The sequence below is a fragment of the Peromyscus maniculatus genome, chromosome 7, assembly GCF_049852395.1.
Source record: "Peromyscus maniculatus bairdii isolate BWxNUB_F1_BW_parent chromosome 7, HU_Pman_BW_mat_3.1, whole genome shotgun sequence".
NCBI lineage: Eukaryota > Metazoa > Chordata > Mammalia > Rodentia > Cricetidae > Peromyscus > Peromyscus maniculatus.
In genome coordinates this window covers 31,846,227-31,861,469 of record NC_134858.1, presented here as the reverse complement: position 1 = coordinate 31,861,469, position 15,243 = coordinate 31,846,227, and the positions used below count along the sequence as shown (strand labels likewise).

At 38.9% G+C, this 15,243-nt stretch overlaps 1 pseudogene; it reads right to left on the bottom strand.

Annotated features, from left to right (window-relative positions):
- Positions 1-834: 834 nt before the first annotated feature.
- LOC121831045 (large ribosomal subunit protein uL6 pseudogene) overlaps positions 835-15,243 on the bottom strand; it is a 150,830-nt pseudogene continuing 136,421 nt past the window's right edge.

Sequence of the window (15,243 nt, the reverse complement as noted above, 5' to 3'; positions counted from 1 at the left end):
TTGAAGAGTGTTGACAATAGCCTGTAGTGTTTGTGGGTCTGTGGGACTTCACTTGCCCATAACTCCAAAAGATGTAACGCATTCCTGGTATTGAGTTTTGTATTTGTTAGACTGTTGTAGTTGGTCGGAGCATTGTTGCCCCATCACAGGATAACTTCATTTAAACTCTTTTTATATATGTGAATGTGTATATTTTAAGAAACTTCTCTGGCCAGGCGGTAGTGGTGCATGCCTTTAATCCTAGCACTCAGGAGGCAGAGGCAGGTGGATCTCTGTGAGTTCAAGGCCAGCCCAGGCTACAGAGCGAGTTCCAGGACAGGCTCCAAAGCTACACAGAGAAACCCTGTCTTGAAACACCAAAAAAAAAAAAAGCTTCTATAGTAGTAGTTTTCCATATGAAGTTTTCAAAATATCTTTACTGCTAGTTATCTCTCATTGTATTCATGCCTCTTCTCTACCCTCCCCTCCCACTCATCATCACCATTTAACCCTTCCTGTAGCATTATTCCCCTTCAACCTTTTATACCACTCTGACCTATCACCCCTCCCTTGAAACTTGTCCCATAGCCCCTTCCTGATTTCCTGACCTCAGTGGGTATTGCAAACAGAAAACAAACATCTGAAGATACACAGCTAGCACACATAAACTAGAGAAAATGTAGGATATTTGTCATTCTGGGTCTGGTCTGCCTCACTCAGAATGATTCTTTCTCACTTTATCTATTTACCTATCAATTTTGTTTTTAGTTTTTTAAAAATAGAAGTCTTTCTTGACTCCAAAGCCATCCCAACTTGTACTTATGATCCTGGATCTTGATTCTGGAGCTGGGTAACTTAGGTCTTACTCATCAGCCTGCTGCACTGTTCCCTTTTCAGACACATAGATGCCATCCAAAACTTTCCGATATCCTTGTTTTTAACTGTTGTGGCTTGCTGAATCAAAGCTGCTGAATTTGAAACAAGTTCAATATCATGTCCTTCAAGGATTAACTCATCCTTCTGGGCTTAAGAAACAGAGCAAGCAACATATATCCTCATCTGAACCCTGTGATTTATTTTTCATGCAAGAAATCTTGTATTTTAACCAGAGGCCCATTCTCCTGAATAACAATGTGGGTGGGGAAGTAGGCAGACACAGCCTTCTTCTTGTAATGGGAGCCCAGTGTAACACCCTTGTTGGTGTTCTGAACTTGACTATGGATAGTTCATACAGTAGCCAGTTCCTTTCTCTTTCTCCATTTGTCAAGTGGGAACCTTTTCTTTTTTCTTTGCTAGGAGACTCAGTTCTACATTGATGTGACTGAAGTCTCACTGGAGGTTTCCTCTGGGGCTTTTAACAATACTGTATACTCCTACAGAGTGATGTTCACATTTTCTAGTATGTCAACAGTCTGATTGCTGATTCCACTCCTGTATAATAGGGGTGCTATCCTTTCCTGTGCCCTCGAGTTCAAGTGTAGTCCCTAATTTTTTATCTCCCAGATTCAAGGTATCAAGACTTATGTTTAAGTCATTGATCCATTTGGACTCGAGTTTGCAGCTGAAGGTTTTCCTGTGTCCTGCCCGGTCTGCAGCCACTCAGACCCAAGTAAACACACAGAGGCTTATATTAATTAAAACTGCTCAGCCATTAACTCAGGCTTACAATTGACTAGCTCTTACATTTAAACTCAGCCCATTTCTGTTAATCTACATGATGACATGTGTTCCATGGTTTTACCTGTGCGCCATTATGTGCTGCTCCCTGGACAGTAGGCTGGCATCTCCTGACTCAGCCTTCCTCCTCCCAGAATTCTCTTTGTCTGTTTATCCCTCTATACTTCCTGACTGGCTACTGGCCAATCAGCTTTTTATTTATCAACCAATCAGAGCAACCCATTCACAGCATACAGAATATCCCACAGCATGAGTTTTGTTTAGGAAGAGAGGTAGGAATCTACTTTCAATCTCATACATGTAGTTATCCAGTTTGAGCAGCTTCCTTTGTTGAAAATGCTGTCTCCCCCACCCAACATGTATTACTGGCCTCTTGTCAAATATGAAATGGCTGTATGAGTGTGGGCTTATATGTGGATCCTCAATTCTATTCCATTGATTAACTTGCCTGTTTTTATGCCAGTCATATGCTGGTATTACCATACCTTTGCAGTATAACTTGAAATCTAGAATGTGATACTTCCAGTTGTTCTTTCATTGTTCAGAATTGTTTCAGCTGTCATGGATCTTTTGTGTCTCTATATGAAACTTACAGTTACTTTTTCATTTTCTTTGAAGAATTACATTGTAATTTTGGTGTGAATTTTATTGAATCTGTAAATTGCCTTATTTTTTTTATTAAGAAAAATGTTTTCATTCATTTTACACACCAATCAGAGATCCCCCTCTTCTTTCCTCCTGCTCCTGCCCTCCGCCTTCCCCTCTCAGCCTACCCCCACTCCCTCCCACAAGAAGGCAAGGCCTCCCATGGGGAGGCACATCCAGTAGAGGCAAGTCCAAGCCCTTCCCACTGCCTCAAGGCTGCCCAAAGTATTCTATCATAGGTAGTGGGCTCCAAAATGCCCACACATGTACCAGGGATGGATTCTGATCCTACCGCCAGGGGGCCCCTCAAGCAGATCAAGCTACACATTTGTCTTGCCATGCAGAGGGCCTAGTCCAGTTCCATGCAGGTTCCACAGCCATTGATCCAACTTTCATGAGTTCCCACTAGTTTGGTTTGTTCGTCTCTGCAGGTTTCCCCATCATGATTTTGATGCACTTGCTCATAGAATCCCTCTTCTCTCTCTTTGACTGGACTCCTGGAGCTCTGCCTGGTGTTTGGCTATGGATCTCTGTATTTGCTTCCATTAGTCACTGGAGAAAATCTCTGTGATTACAGTTAGGGTATTTACTGATCTGATTACTGGGGTAAGCCAGTTCAGTTCAGGTACCCTCTCCATTATTTCTAGTAGTCCAAGCTGGGGTCACCTTTGGAGATTCCTGGCAACTTCCCTACCATAGGGTTTCTCTCCTTCCCCATGATGTCTTCCTCTATCATGGTATCTCTTTCATTGTTTTCCCACTCTATCCCTGTTCCATTTGGATCATCCCATTCCTTTATGTTCTTATCTCCTATCCCCTACCCTCCATTGCCCACCACTCATCCCCAGTTTACTCATGGAAATCTCATCTACTTCCCCTTCCCAGGGTGATCCATGCATCCCTCTTTGGGTCTTCCTTGTTAGATAGCTTCTCTGGACTTGTGGGTTGTCTGGTTATTCATTGCTTTACATTTACTATCCACTTATGAGTGGGTACATATCATGTTTGTCCTTCTGAATCTGGGTTACCTCACTCAGGATGATATTTTCTAGTTCCATCCATTTGCCTGCAAATTTCATGATGTTATTGTTTTCCTCTGCTGAGTAGTACTCCATTGTGTTTATGTACCACAATTTCTTAATCTATTCTTCAATTGAGGGCCATCTAGGTTGTTTCCAGGTTCTGGCTATTACAAATAATGCTGCTATGAACATAGTTGATCATGTGTATCTGTGGAATAATTGAGCATTCCCTGGGTATATGCCCAAGAGTGGTATAGCTGGGTCTTGAGGAAGATTGATCCTCAATTTTCTGAGAAACCACCACACTGATTTCTAAAGTGGCTGTACAAGTTCACACTCCCACCTACAGTGGAAGAGTGGGTTGTGAGGTCCTGGACAGATGTAATGCAGACAATATGAGACCATAGATGCCAGCCTAGACTAATATACCCAGCAAAACTTTCAATCACCATAGACAAAGTGAACAAGACATTCTAAGAGAAAACCAGATTTAAATAATACCTATCCACAAATCCAGCCCTACAGAAAGCACTAGAAGGAAAATTCCAGTCTAAGGAAGTCAGATACACCCATGAAAACATAGGCAATAGATAATCCCAAAGAAGTAAATCCCAAAGAAGAGAAACACACACACACATACACACACACACTTTCACCAAAAGATAACAGGAATTAACAATCACTGATTATTAATATCCCTTAATATTAATGGACTCAATTCACCTATAAAAAGACACAGGCTGCCGGGCCGTGGTGGCACACGCCTTTAATCCCAGCACTCGGGAGGCAGAGGCAGGTGGATCTCTGTGAGTTCGAGGCCAGCCTGGGCTACCAAGTGAGCTCCAGGAAAGGCGCAAAGCTACACAGAGAAACCCTGTCTCGAAAAACCAAAAAAAAAAAAAAAAAAAAAAAAGACACAGGCTAACAGAATGGATATGAAATCAGGATCCATCCTTCTGCTGCATACAAGAAACATACTTCATCCTCAAAGACAGACACTACCTCAGAAGAAAAGGCTGGGAAAAAGCTTTCCAATCAAAGGGACTTAAGAAGCGAGTTGTGCCGGGCAGTGGTGGCTCACGCCTTTAATCCCAGCATTTGGGAGGCAGAGTCAGGCAGATCTCTGTGAGTTCCAGGCCAGTCTGGTCTCCAAAGTGAGTTCCAGGAAAGGTGCAAAGCTACCTGTCTTGAAAAACCAAAAAAAAAAAAAAAAAAAAAAAAAAAAGCAAGTTGGTATAGCTATCCTAATATCTAACAAAATAGACTTCAAACTAAAGTCAATCAAAAGAGATCAGGAAGGACTTTACATAATCATCACAGGAAAGATCCACCAAGATGAAGTTTCAGTTCTGAACATCTATGCTCCAAATACAAGAGCACCCACATTTGTAAAAGAAACATTACTAAGGCTTAAATCACACACCAAACCCCACACATTAATAGTGGGAGACTTCAATACCCCACTCTCACCACTGGACAGATCTACCAGACTGAAACTTAACAGAGAAATAAGGGACCTAACAGATGTTATGACTCAAATGGACTTAATAGATATCTACAGAATATTCCACCCTAACAAAGAAGAATATACCTCCTTCTCAGCACCCCATGGAACCGTCTCTAAAATCACCACACACTTGGTCACAAAGCAAATCTCAACAGATACAAAAAAATTGGAATAATCTCCTGTATTCTATCAGACAACCATGATTTAAAGTTAGATTTCAACAACAACAAAAAATACAGAAAGCCTACAATCTCTTGGAAACTGAATAATGCTCAACTAAATCACCAATGGGTCAAGGAAGAAATAAAGAAAGAAATTAAAGACTTTTGAGAGATGAATGAAAATGAATGTACTACATACCCAAACTTATGGGATGCTATGAAAGCAGTGCTAAGAGGGAAATTCATAGCACTAAATGCCCACATAAAGAAGTTGGAGAAATCTCACACTAGTGACTTAACAGCACACCTGAAAGCTCTAGAACAAGAAGAAGCAAAGTCACCCAGGAAGAATAGATGCCAGGAAATTATCAAAGTGAGAGCTGAAATCAATAAAATAGAAACAAAGAGAACAATACAAAAAATTAATGAAACAAAGAGTTGGTTCTTTGAGAAAATCAACAAGATAGACAAGCCCTTATCTAAACTAACCAAAAAGGCAGAGAGAGAGAGAGAGAGAGAGAGAGAGAGAGAGAGAGAGAGAGAGAGAGAGAGGTCATCCAAATTAGCAAAATCAGAAATGAAAAGGGAGACATAACAACAGACAATGAGGAAATCCAGAGAATCATCAGGTCATACTTCAAACACCCATACTCCACAAAATTGGAAAATCTAAAAGAAATGGACAATTTTCTGGATAGATACTACATATCAAAGTTAAGTCAAGACCAGATAAACAATTTAAATAGACCAATAATCCCTAAGGAAATAGAAACAGTCACTAAAAGTCTCCCAACCAAAAAAAAGCCCAGGACAAGATGGTTTCTGTGCAGAATTCAAAAAAGATTTTCAAAGAAGTTAATACCAATATTCTTCAAATTGTTCCTCACAATAGAGACAGAAGGAACGTTACCAAACTCCTTTTATGAGGCTACAGTTATTCTGATTCCCAAGTCACACAAAGATACAACAAGGAAAGAGAATTACAGACCAGTCTCCCTCATGAACACTAATGCAAAAATACTCAATAAAATATTGGCAAACCGAATCCAAGAACACATTAAAAAAATTATCCACCATGATCAAGTAGGCTTCATCCCAGAGATGCAAGAATGGCTCAACATAGAAAAATCTGTCAATGTAATACACCATATAAACAAACTTAAAGAAAAAAACCACACGATCATTTCATTAGATGCTGAAAAAGCCTATGACAAAATCCAACACCCCTTCATGATAAAGGTCTTGAAGAAATCAGGAATACAAGGAACATACAGAAACATAATAAAGGCAATTTACAGCAAGCCAACAGTCAACATCAAATTAAATGGAGAGAAACTCATAGTGATTCCGCTAAAATCAGGAACAAGACAAGACTGTCTGCTCTCCACATATTTATTCAATATAGTATGTGAAGTTTTAGCTAGAGTAATAAGACAACAAAAGGAGATCAAGTGGATACAAATTGGAAAGGAAGAAGTCAAACTTTCACTATTTGCAGATGATATGATAGTATGCGTAAGTGACCCCAAAAATTCTACCAGGGAACTCCTACAGCTGATAAACATCAGCAGTAATGTGGCAGGATATAAGAATTTGAAGGCCCTGACATTAACCCACATTCCTATGAACATCTGATTTTTGACAAAGAAGCCAAAACTGTACAATTAAAAAAAGAAAGCATCTTCAACAAATGGTGTATAACTGGATGTCAACATGTAGAAGTTTGCAAATAGATCCATATCTATTACCATGCACAAAACTAAAGTCCAAGTGGATCAAAGACTTCAATATAAAACCAGTTAACACTGAACCCAATAGAAGAGAAAGCAGGAAATAGTCTTGAACACATTGGCACAGGAGACCACTTCCTAAATATAACACCAGTAAATTGCTTCTTATAGGATGGCCATTTCCACAACATTAATCCTTCGATTCCTTAAGCATGAGACGTCTTTCCATTTTCTGGTATCTTCCTCAGTTTCCTTTTTCAGTGTCTTAATGTTTTCATCGTTCAAATCTTTAGCCTCCTTGGCTAGATTTATTCTGATGTTTTCGATGATATTGTGAATGGAATTGTTTTCCTGATTTCTTTCTCAGCATATCCTTGTAATTAGTGTATAGGATACTGACTCTGTGTCTGTCTCTCTCTGTCTCTGTCTCTGTCTCAGTCTCTCTCTCTCTCTCTCTCTCTCTCTCTCTCTCTCTCTCTCTCTGTCTCTCTCTCTCTCTCTCTCTCTCTCTCTGTGTGTGTGTGTGTGTGTGTGTGTGTGTGTGTGTGTGTGTGTGTGTTAGTGTCCTGTTACTTGGCTGAATGTGTTTATCAGCTATAGGGGATTTCTGGTGGAGTCTTTAGGATGTTTTATGAATGGAATCCACAAATAAGCATACTTTGACTTCCTCCTTTCCTATTTGTGTCCCCCTTATCTCTTCCACTTGTCTTATTGCCCAAACTGAGATTTCAAGTACTATATTGAATAGGATGCAAGAGAGTGGACAAACTTGTCTTGTTCCCGATTTTAGTAAGGATGTTTGGTTTTCTCTTGTTTAGCAAGATGCTGGTTGTGGGCTTGCTGTGTGTATGTGGGCTTGTTGTGATATGCCCCCCATATTCCTGGAAACTCTAGGACTTTTATCATGAAGAGATGCTAGATTATGTCAGAATGCTTTTCTGAATCTGATCATGTGGTTTCTATATTTGAGTCTATTTATGTGGTGGGTTATGCTTAATGATTTATGTATGTTGAATCATTCCTGCATCTCTCGGATGAGGTTGACTTGATCATGGTGGATAATACTTTTGGGTAATCATGAATTTAATTTGCAAGTATTTCATTGAGAAGTTTGGCATCCATGTTCTCCAGAGATATTGCTCTAAAACTTTCTTTTTTGTGGGTCTTTGATTTTGGTATCAGAGCGATACTGGCCTTAGAAAAATAATTTGGAAATGTTCCTTCATCTTCTATTTTATGAACTGATTTAAGGACTATCAGGGTTAGTTTTCTCTTTGAAGGTAGAATTATGCACTGAGTCTATTCAGCCTCAGACTTTTTTAGTTGGGAGAGTTTTTAGCATTGCCTTTATCTTACTGTATGCCATGGATCTATGTAAATTGTTTACTTTGTTTTGATGTAGGGTTGGTATGCCATATATATCTAGAAATTCATCTACTTCTTTTAGATTTTTCCATTTTGGTGAGATATAGATTTTTAAAGTATGTCCTAGTGATTCTCTGAATTTCCTCAGTGTCTGTTATAATTATAATCCCCACTTCATCTCTGCTTTGGTTAATCTGGATCCTCCCTCTTTTTCTTTTGATTAAATTGGCCAAAGGTTTATCAGTCTTCCCTTCATCTCTTCATTGCACCTTTTAAAAAGTTCCGTTTCATCAATTCCTGCCCTTATTTTGATTAACAATTCATTTTTACTGTTTGTTTCCTCTTGTTTGTTTCCAAAGCTTTCAAGTGAATCATTAATTTAAGATATCTTGAGTTTTTAAAAAATGGGAGCACTTAATGCTATAAGCTGTCCTCTTAAGACTGCCTTCATGTGTCCCATAGATTTTGATATATTGTGTTTTTATTTTCATCCAGTTGTAGCAATTTTTATATTTACTTCTGCAAAAATACATCCCTGACCCAACTCAATAGTATGTTGTTTCATTTCTGTGAGTTTGTGTATTTATGTAGTTTCTGTTGCTGTTGATATCAAACCTTATTCCATTATGGTCAAATAGAATGCAGGGTGTGATTTCAAAATGTCTACATTTGTCGAGTCTTGTTTTGTTCAATGGAATGTTGATTTTGAGGAAACTTCAGTAGGCTGTCTATAAAAATATCTACTTTTTAGAGTTTGGATTCAATATTCTGTAGATATCTGTTAGGTTCATTTGATTTATGATAACATTTAATTTCAGGGTTTCTCTGTTTAGTTTAATTTCAGATGTCTTATATGTTGGTAAGAATTGGGCATAGAAATCACTACCAGCGTTTTTAGGTCAATATGTGGTTTTAGGTCTAATAGTGTTTCTTTTATGAAATTAGGTGCTCCTGTGTTTGGTATGTATGAGTTTAGTATTGCAATATCCTGTTGGTGGATTTTTTTCCTTTAATGTGTACAATCTGTTTTCCATATTTCTTCTGACTAGTTTTGGTTTGAAGTCATATTTTTTGATATTAGAATGGCTACATCTGCCTGCTTCTTAGTTTCCTTTGTTTAGAATACTGTTTTCTGTCTTTTTTGCCAAATGAGAAATCTATCATTGCTGGTGAGGTGTTTCTTGGAGATAGAGAAAATGAATTCTATTTTCTAATCCAATCTGCTACTGTTTCTTTTTATTGTGGAGTGCAGATCATTAATATTCACTTATTATTGAAAAGTGTGTGCTAACCCCTATCATCATATTAGCTTTGTGATAAGCCCTTATCAGATCTATCTTGATCACCTTTCCTGGAATTGTGTATTTGTTCCTGGTGACCTCTTCAGTGTGCTTATTCTTCTCTTCAAACCAAAATATGCCATCTAGAATTCTCTGTAGTGTTCACTTTGTGAAGGTTTTATTTCTCCTTTATTTTAATAGATACTGTTGCTTGGTATAATAGTCTCAGTTGATAGATATGGTCTTTTTGGACTTGAAGTACGTCTTTCAAGACTCTTCTGCCTTTAAATTATTCTGCTGAATAATTAGGTGTTATTCTAACAGGCCTGCCTTCATGAGTAACTTGATTTTTCTCCCATGCAGCTTTCAACATCCTTTCTGTATTCTGTATCTTTAATGTTTTAACTATAATATGCCACGAATAATTTCTTATCTTGTATTATCTCTTCAGTGTTTGATATGCCTTTTATATATGACTAGGCACCTCTTTCTCTAGTTTGGGAAATTCTCTCCTATGATTTCATAGACGTTATTCTCTATGTCTGCTGTTGTATTAATCCCCTTCTCCTATGCCATAATTCAGAAGTTAGGTCTTTTCATGGTGTTCCCAAACTCCCTTTCATGTTCTGTTTTTTTTTTTTAATCTTTTCTGAGTGATCCAGTTCCTCTATTTTGTTTTCCATACCTGACTTTTTATTTTCAACAGGAAACAATATGCTGGTGAGGTTTTGCACTGAGAATTTTAACTGGTTTATTAAGCTTTTTATTTCCAGTACTATTTCCCTTTGAATTTTCATAAATCAAAGCAGACACAACCTCTTCTCTCTGCCTGAAATTCTCTCTCTGTCCCAGACAGATGGAGGCCCTCCTGTGTGTGCTCATCACACCTTGTAGCATTGTGTGTTGTAAACTGTATCTCCTTCAATCAGATTAAGCATTTTAGCAAGGGCATTGTTGTATTTGTCACAATTGTATATATCAAAGCCTAATGTAGTAACTTGTACACAGTGGACACACACACACACACACACAGAAAGAGAGAGAGAGAGACTGAATTTCATCCTCCGCATAGTTAATTAGTATGTCTTTAAGAACTGATTCAAACTTTTCTTCTTCAATTGAAGCCTTTCTTGGTTACACCAGGAATCCATAACAATTTCTCCTAGTAGATTTCTCTACTTACTATACTGATTTTCTTTTTAAAAATTATCTGCCACAGAATCGAGTACTGAAGGGTAGAGAATATCACTCCACCTTTTGGCTAGTTCAAGCTAGGACTCAACAAAATTACTAGGTGAATAAATTTGCTAATTTACAGAAATTGTTTATTTAAAATATCTAAACTCTATTTTTATATCTTGGATTTACTTCCTAATTTCATTTCTTCCTCTGTTTTTGCTGTTTTTGTCTTCTTTAAGTTGTTTGACAATAGTTAGACTCATTCCCTTGAATTCTTTGTAAGCTCTTCCACGTTATTTTTATTAGTGAGCATTGCTATGGGACTTCTATTTTTTGGAGATGTGTTATTTTGATTTTTTTCTTTTCATTTTTGCGTTGGAAATTTCACATTCACAGTTTGTTGGCTGAGTAATTTTCTTTCTTTTTTTCTTCCTTCCTTCCTTCCTTCCTTCCTTCCTTCCTTCCTTCCTTCCTTCCTTCCTTCCTTCCTTCCTTTCTTTCTTTCTTTCTTTCTTTCTTTCTTTCTTTCTTTCTTTCTTTCTTTCTTTCTTTCTTTCTTTCTTTCTTGTTCAAGTCATCTTTAGTCTTTCTGCAGAGGTGTGTCCAGTGTTCAGGATGAAGCTAATTCATTGTGGGTTTGGATATTGGTTTCCTCTGTTTGTTTGGTATTTGAGTATATAGCTTCTATTTTGGTCTTCTCTTCTCTGCTGCAGTCTGGTGTCTTCAGCAGTTTGATCAAAGAACCTGAAAGAAATATCCCTAGTAGTGAGGACTGGTCCTGCTTCTCCAGAACATATAGAGTATAGGAAGGTTCAGGAGAGCAGTTGGCAGAGCTGTGGGACTCTGGTCCATGTGATAGCTGGCTGGAGGAATCCTGGTGAGAAGCAGGCAATGATATCATGAGTGTCAGAGGGGGTGAGATAGTCAGAGAGGATGTGGGGATCCTTGAAAAGCAGCCTCAGATCCTGGGTGACCAAATGGAGGAAGAAATGAAGGAAGTAGCCTACCTTGGTTTGTGCCACATGTGATTGCTACAGGGTCCATGGTAGTAAGGTGGGTGGGTGAGTCCCAGAGGGAAGGAGACAGGCCCAGAGGAGGTTGGTGTCTCTGGCAAGCAGCTGTTGGACCTGGGTGACCTGATGGGGCAGGAGCAGTTTATCTGATTCTACACTCAAATATTTTTCAGAACTCACCCCTTTCCAATTTCCCCACCATAAAATTTTATGTTATTATTACTGCCTTTTATTTTTTTTTATTGTAGGGAAACACACAATGGCAAACAGGTATTATAAATTCAGTAATGATTTTTGCAGATAATATATTTTATTTATATATAATGCACTTGAAAATAAAGTAAGTGTGGCTATATACACAAACCACTGTTTTTTTCTAAGGGATAGATGGCACTTAATGTCCAATAAAATCTGAAGTCTTTTGCAGTAGCTCCATATTGTTCAAGGGCACTTGGCTTATAACTTGAAAACTTTTCGTTTACAATATCAGGCATATAAAAGTTGAAGTGATTAACTTGGGAAGGTTCACTTGAAATAGACTTAACCCATTCCTGGATGTTCAGCTCATTTGGCTGAATTTCTAATGCTAGGTGTTTGGTCCTTCTATAGAGAAGCACAAACGTGTCTACACAGTTCATTTGGAACAATGCTGAGAACCCCAAGGGACATGCTTCCATACATTTCCTTCTGTCTGCTGTTATTCGGGGATTTCTTTTGTGTATATTTTTAATGGTGTATGTTTTTAATGTACCCTCTGCCTGGCCATGATATGGATTGTAAAAGTCATGTAAAACAGGACAAGATATTAGATCAACAGTAGCTGGAGTTGCTTTTGTAGAAGAGTTAACACTCAGCATGCCTTTGAATTTGAATTTGAATTCTCTTTTTCTTAAACTACTGAGGTCTAAGAAGCCAACTAAGAGAGCTACAGAGGATGCAGGATGACAAGAAATTGTTGAAAAGGGAACAGATTGTCGTACAGGCCAAGAATAGCTTGACGCCACTCATGGTTTGTGTTTATTCGGCTCCTGCTATGCCAATAGATTTGCAGAAATTCAATAACAAGCTATATGAAAAGTGTACATTTTGCAGTTGTTGCTATCTGTTTTCTTCCTGAGGATCATGCAGGATATTTCTCTTCATTCTTATAGTTGAGAAGACAGAAGCTCGGAGTGACTTATGGCTCAATCAAGGTCATAAAGCTACTTAACAGCAGGGTCAGATGCAGGTTCTATGACAGTGAGAAGCACAGACAGACTGACTTAGAGTGTGGTAAGTAGTCCTGCTGCTTCTCAGGGTCATTTGAGACTATAATCTGCTACCTGATTAAGAAGACTGTCAGTAGCTTGTGTCCCTCACTAGACCGAGATAGCTGCCTTCTGTGGACCCACTGGACTCTCTCTCTCTCTCTCTCTCTCTCTCTCTCTCTCTCTCTCTCTCTCTCTCTCTCTCTCTCTCTCTCTGTGTGTGTGTGTGTGTGTAGAGGTGTTCCTGTCATCTGGGAAAAGGAGTGCTGCCTTGTGGAGAGTTCAGTGGGTTGGTCCTGCATAGAAAAAGCAGAAATTCTAGCTTTTGTTGTCAGGGGAAAAAAAATCTTGTGAACCCAGAGCCCCATGTATATCAGTGTCTGACTTTTAATAAAATTTCCCAACATAGCTAAATCTCAATTCCCTTTTCTGGAAATTAATGATTCATTCGGGTAGTGTTGTTGAGTTCCAACCTTAAATTGGCTGCAAGGTGGAGTGATATTCTCTATCCTTCAGTAACTCAATTCTGTGGCAGATAAATTAAAAATAAAATCAGTGCAGCAAGTGGAGAAAAATACTAGGAGAAATTGTTATGGATGCCTGGTGAAATTGAGAAAGGCTTCAATGAAGAGGAAACACCTGAATCAGGTCTTGAAAATGTACAAATTAACCACATGAGGGATTAAGTTCAGCAGGCCCCCCCCCCCCCCCCGCCCCAACACCCACCATGTGTGTGTCCACTACGTACCAGTTACTGTGGCAGGCTTTGATGTATATAATTTTGACAGAGACATAGATCTCATTGCTAAAATTCTTAATCTTATTGAGAAGGACACAATTTACTACATACAATGTTACAAGGTGTGATAAGCACACACAGGAGGACCTCCACCTCAATCTGGGACAGGGGAAGAATTTCAAGCAAAGAGGACAGGTTATGTCAAGATGATAAATCATGGAAGGTCACAGTGTGCCCCAGCATTGTGTATGGGGAAGAATGTGGAGACTGGAGAATGATTTAAGGGACAGCCTGAAAATGGCTACATATGTCTAATTAAAAGTTCAGATTTTTAATCTGAACACAATGGGTGACTTTAATCAGGGAAACACAGCAAATGAGAGGATTTTGTTTTTGTTATTGTTTAGAGAAAGTTAGAACAAAGACAGGGGAAATTCCTCTGTAACTGGAAATACGGTAATCACTGTGTCATTTTTTTTTTCTGTGAAATTTCAGTTACCTATATGTCACCTTTGTTACAAAATTATTAAGTAGTAATAACAGAAATAACAAAATTCTCAAATTTTAATTAAGTGTTCTATTCCGAGTAGTGTGAAGAGGTCTTTGATTGTCTCTTTCCTGTCTAGGATGTGAATCACCATCTGTCCAGTGTATCCAGACTATATACACTACCTACCCCTTAGTAATTTGGGACTCATCTTGGCTATTAGCCAGGCTGTCTTGGTTTTTCAGTGTTTCTGTTCAAGAAACCTGCGTTTTACTTAATAATGGCTTCAAAGTGAAAGAATATAATGTTGGGGATTTGAAATATTAAGAAGAGGCCATAAAGCACCTTTTAAAAAGTATCATCTCTGCCGGGCGGTGGTGGCGCACGCCTTTAATCCCAGCACTCGGGAGGCAGAGCCAGGCGGATCTCTGTGAGTTCGAGGCCAGCCTGGGCTACCAAGTGAGTTCCAGGAAAAGGCACAAAGCTACACAGAGAAACCTTGTCTCGAAAAACCAAAAAAAAAAAGTATCATCTCTTATCATCACAAAATGAGGGTAAGGGGATAGAGAAAGACATATTGGCATAGCTTTTATAACTATGAGTTTATTTTAGTAAGTACGTGTTATAAAATATAAACATAGAATGTATGTAGTTCAGTGCAATGCCAGATATCCACTGGGGGTCCTGTAATGGCCTGGAGGAGCAGGTGCAGGTAGGAGAGCATTGATGTGAAAAGGCACAGTGGAGGATTATTGAGAAGAGCTGGGTTAGGAATTGCCTCCAAATTGGAAGGGATTATTTGTAGGTTGATGAAGGTCTGGGGGCGAAGAACACAGGTAATTTTAAAGTTCTCATCGTGAAGGACAGGCATGCTAAGAGCAGGGTGGAGTTCTCTGAAGAAGACCAAGGTGAGATTCAAGGCTAGACCTCAGAAGAAGGAGCTTGAGGTCTGGATTCGGTGATCATAAATAAGTGTGTTGCTGGAGTCAGCGGGGTTGGAAGAGGGCCAGGGAGAAATCCTGAGGAAGGGTAATTCAGGGTTATCTTGAGGCAGATTAGGGGCCAGCCTCTGTTTATCTATCAACATCTCTAGATCTTTAGGACTTGGTTAGACAATTACCTTAGAAAGTCACTCCCCTTTCTTCAGGGCTGAACAAATTGCTCCTGCTCTTGTCTTCCGTAACTCACTATGTGTCCATGCTTATGACACAG